The following is a 5131-nucleotide window of genomic DNA, read 5'->3' as shown; positions in this document are numbered from 1 at the left end:
TTAAAAGGCAATAAAGCAAGGGAGAGAGTGCAACTGATCTTTAATGCAACAAGCTTAATAACTTTAATTGGTTGATGTTACATCTGAATGTGAGCTAAACATTGTTGAATAATGCATAACAATCTCTAAGGTGAGTATAACAACTCAAAAGAAGAAAATAATAATAAAATACCGAAACCAAATTCATTAAAATTAGAAATTGGTAATGAGGTGAGAAAAGGACAGTTTAAGATAGATTTCAGTTTAAAAGAATGCCTTTGGGTTGTTATTGCTTTTGTTTTTTAAGTTTTGATTGAATCTGGTTGAGCACGCATATCATCATAGACCTTGAAGACATAAAAGTCCCATCCTGTTTTATTTTTAATATTAGTCTCTCTTGCACTACATTATTCAAAGTGTCCTCTTTTTTTTTTTTTTTAAGATGGTAGGTTATGGTTTGAAGGACATTTGGCTTCCATTTCTAGTAGGCCAAGAAACCGCATCGAAGTTATTTTAATCAGCAGGCTAGTCCTTGCTGAGCATAATCATGAGCAAAGATGTCTCAACTATTATCAGAAAGTCCTCTATCCAGGCATTGCATATCTAGGAATACACTCTGAATCTCTCCATTTTCAAAACAATAAATTGTAATTTTTTAATATTTATTTTTACTAAAGTTTAAATAACTTTTAAATAAATTTTCAAGACAGGAAATTACTGAAACAACTTAAAATTCTCATGTATCTGTTTTTAACAAAATTTCAAGCTAGATTACAAATATTCTTGCATGTTGAAATATGGAATATGGTGAAAGAATAAATTATTCAAAATGTTACAAAACAAATGAATTCCAGCTGGATATATTGTAATTAACTTTATAATTTTCTGTTAGTACATCTGAAAATGATCAAATTTTATTTCTGACGTTTTAATATATCTAATACATAAAAAGGAAAATATTATATTGCTTTAAACTTAAACTTATCTCATTAGTACAAAATGCAAATTACTTCAAAAGAAAACTTTACAAAAGTTCAATTCGATATTTTTTAATGCAGTATGTTATTCTAAAGTTGATTAATATATATATCGAGGTGAATTTTTTAAAAATAAATCCTACTGTTTAATATACCTAAACTTAATAACCAACAAACCACATAGACTAATATTTTTATTTTTACACTAACCGTTTATTATAAAACTGTAACTATTTGTATGAACGCTTGCACACATATTTCTTAAAATGTATATGTGACTTTTTGTATATAATTTTTAAACGATATTCTAAAATGACCTTTTAAATTGTCAACATTATTTTTATGTTGATAGCTCTCACCTGAAATGCTTTTATACATTAGTGATAAAAAAAAGATGCTTTGATTTAACAGCAGTTAGATGGAAACCTGCAGAAGATTAATGGAGTGTGAAAGCCCAATATATTTTCTGACAAAATAGAGCTAAAAATAATAAGCACTTCTAAAACAAGGCCAGTGTTTTAAGTATTGGAGTTTATCAATTAAATTGTTCCCGGTACTTGGCAGGTATTACGTTTATACATCCTGAAAGGATACAAGGCAGAGCTGATGTTTAGAGGATTTGAACTTAAAATGTAAAGACCTGGAAGAAATACCACAAGGTAGTTTGTCCAATAGTCTAGCAGTTCTGCTGAGGTCATCAGGTCAAGCACTGGGGTTGGTGGTATCGAATAATTCTGTCCCCCAAATTTCAGGTCATGTGTCTATGATAATAGCAATAATAATCTTTTCTATCACGGGCACAAGGCCTGAAATTTTGGGGGAGGGGACTAGTCGATTACATCAACCCCAGTACTCAACAGGAACTTATTCTATTGACCCCCAAAAATGTGAAATGCAAAGTCAACATCAGTGGAGTTTGAACTCAGAACATTAAGACTGATGAAATCAGAACGTAAAGATGGACTAAATGTTGCTAAACATTTTGCCTGATGTCCTAACAATTCTGCCAACTTGCCGCCTAAATAATAATAATAATAATAATAATAATAATAATCCTTTCTAGTTTATGTACAAAGCCTGAAATTGGGGGAGGAGGTCAATTACATTGATCCCAGTACTTGACTGGTACTTTTTCTATTGACCCCGAAAGGATAAAAGGCACAGTTGACCACAGCAGAATTTGAACTCAGAACATAGTGACAAATGACATGCTGCTAAGCATTTCACCTGGTGTGCTAAATGTTCTGCCAGTTTGCTGCCTTAATATTAATAAAAATAGTAGTAGTAGTAGTAGTAGTAGTAGTAGTAGTAGTAGTAGTAGTAGTAGTAGTAGTAGTAGTAGTAGTAGTAGTCATCATAACAACAACAATAATAATGATAAAGAGGAAATTAGAAAAAGATATCTGGAGAAATCTTACATTAAAAATTTAATTTAGTACAAAAAATAAGATGGTGAGTATTAATATACTAGCTGTTCTTGTTATAAATTATATCTTCAACATAATACACCAGAAACGAAGTGAATTGAAAATCTTAGAGGGAGCAACAAGGAATCACCTGAAAGCATTCTGAAGCCATTAGTCCAAAAGTAATATAAACAAATTAAATCCAAGTCGCATATAAGGAGAATGGCCTGATACAAATAGAAAACTACTACAAAATAACAACAGTAGATCTGTAAAAATACTTAAAATCCAATCTTGTAGAAACTGTTATGTGTAATAAAGGAACAACAAAAGAAAAACAAAATTAAGCAAAGCATTCCTCTTCATCAAAGGAAATGATGATATATAAACAAGAAATAAATTTCAGTAAAATAACAGACTTAGATAAGAGCTAAACAACTGAAAGCATTAGAAAACCCATGGAAGATGAAATCAAAATGGACTTCTGAAACCAATATCCTCTAAGATTCAACAGAAGAGAATTAAGCCAAAGTGAAAGTCAATAATGCTTCAAAATGTGTAGATTAAAAGCAAAAAGTGAAAATCTGATAGCAGATGCACAAAAGCAATACTGAGTCACAAACAACCACAAAAGACAAAAAAGGAAAAAAAGAGAGCAAACACAACCAGTTCAATGTGACAGTTGACTACATCCTCTCTAGATGACCACTCCTTACCAAGTCCAGATATATACTTATAATCAGAGCAGGCCCACTTAGCCTCATGAATATCATGTTTGTGTCACCTTTCATAAAACAATCTGGAGTGCAGTAGTTTTTTTCTTTCTTCCCATTATTCTCTTCTTTAAATGATATTTGAAGTTGATGAGGACTTGGTCCTCATCATTTCCTAAAAAAACATTCAGTCACTTCAACCACACAAGATTTTTTTACTATAGCCTCAAGGTAGAGGAAGACTACATGCTCTTCCTTGTGGAAACAAGGAAGTACAGCCATCAACCTTCATTGCAGACTCAGGTGAAAGCTGAATTTTTCCTACAATGAAAGCAATTATTTGACACAAGCTCACAAATCAGCAATGCATAAACACTGAAGGAGCATGTACATCAGAATTTGATTACCCTGCATAAATTTCACACAGGCCCAGCTTATGGCACTTCCATGTGGGTAGAGTTGGTCTGAAACAAGCATTACTCCCTGTAGTAATGCTAGGCCAAGGACTTATTTATAATTGTCAGTAATCCTCAATCCACATCTCGTCCATTACTTTCAGTAGACTACAAGACTTGATATTCCACCAAATGTATTGTACAGCTGATTTTACTGTAATTATAGTTGCCAAACATCAAATGCTGACCTGCACTTGATCTTGGACTGTAGTTCAGTGAAATACATGAAATGTAGAAAATTGTGTTGCATGAATGATGACCACACATATCCAGCATTGTTATTGTCTAGAAATCTCTGCAGTTGCTTCTGTGTTGGCCCTAGATGAATATCTTCACCAGTAGAACTTATTCTTCTACAAGAAGCAAAAGAGCAATCACTTCAATCAATATGGGCAAATGTTTCTTGTGACAGGGTACAAAAAGATGAAGTGACGTTATGGAACCAACAATACTGGTGTTATCTATTTCTACACAAACTTTTGCAGACAGATTCCTCTCAGCGTATTTCTGAACATAACTAGTTACTCTACTCATTGCCTCTTCTCATATTTTCTCTTTTTCTGGCGGTTTGGTCTAAACAAATGTCCAAGGACTTTAATCAGAGCCTCAGTCAGCAATGCTACCAACTCATACAGATTTGTATCTCTTAACTCAAATTACAAACTCACTGACATGTTCCAATCTTCTGCAGTATAGTAACAATCACCCCAGGTTTTGATGTGTCCAACATCATGGTGATGACATCATTCACGTAGGTATCCACAGCTCTGCTCTAATGCAATTTAAGTGAAGAACCCCTCAAATATTCCAGCCCCTGCTTGAACTTCAAAAAGTATTAAACAGAGGAGATGATTATTTTTGACAGGTGAATTTAAGTGATGGAAAAAGGTGACTTTTGAGTTTGACCAGTGGACAGATGTGATTGTACATTGTAGCAATCCAGTCTTAGAAGATGGGAGCAAGTCCAGCTGCACTTGGGACAGTTGCCAAGTTATGATGGTTAACCTTGCGGAAAGCTTTAGATTCATCTAAATTGATCAGTGACCTGCCAAATAAACCTTCAAAATAAAATTTAATCAATATAATGCTATGAGCTATAACATAGACGTCATTAATTATCAATAAGTTATATGTAGTTTATAAAGTAAATGATTATGAAAATGCAGGAAATGGGATGTTGCTGTAATTAAGCTCTTCATATACACATAAGTGAAGAGTGAGGAAATGTTTTAGGACAAGGAGCAAATTACAACTACAAAGGAACCTGTGGTTGTTCGTTGAGGGCTGAGGAAAATAATTATTAATTGTTTTCAAGCTCAGAGGTGGGCAGCTTATATTAAAATTATCACTTTGGTTTTGATCTTTTACTTGTTTCATTTATTGGACTGTGGCCATGCTAGGGTACCACCTTGATGAATTTAGTCAAACAAATTGACCCTCAATACTTATTGTTTTGATCTCATGCTGAACTGCTAGATTATGGGGATGTAAACAAAGGAACATGTGTTGTCAGGTGGTGGGAGGGTGATAGACATAAACAAAACGACAAAATGCTCATATATATATGTGTGTGTGTGTGTGTGTGTGTGTGTGTGTGTGTG

General features: G+C 33.3%; 1 protein-coding gene across 14 annotated transcripts in view; it reads right to left on the bottom strand.

The window, feature by feature from the left end:
* Window positions 1-5131, bottom strand: part of LOC106869227 (dorsal-ventral patterning tolloid-like protein 1) — a 1100309-nt gene that overhangs the window by 117125 nt on the left and 978053 nt on the right. The window lies entirely within an intron of this gene.

The sequence above is a fragment of the Octopus bimaculoides genome, chromosome 10 (assembly GCF_001194135.2).
Source record: "Octopus bimaculoides isolate UCB-OBI-ISO-001 chromosome 10, ASM119413v2, whole genome shotgun sequence".
NCBI lineage: Eukaryota > Metazoa > Mollusca > Cephalopoda > Octopoda > Octopodidae > Octopus > Octopus bimaculoides.
This window is presented reverse-complemented; position numbering and strand designations above follow the sequence as displayed.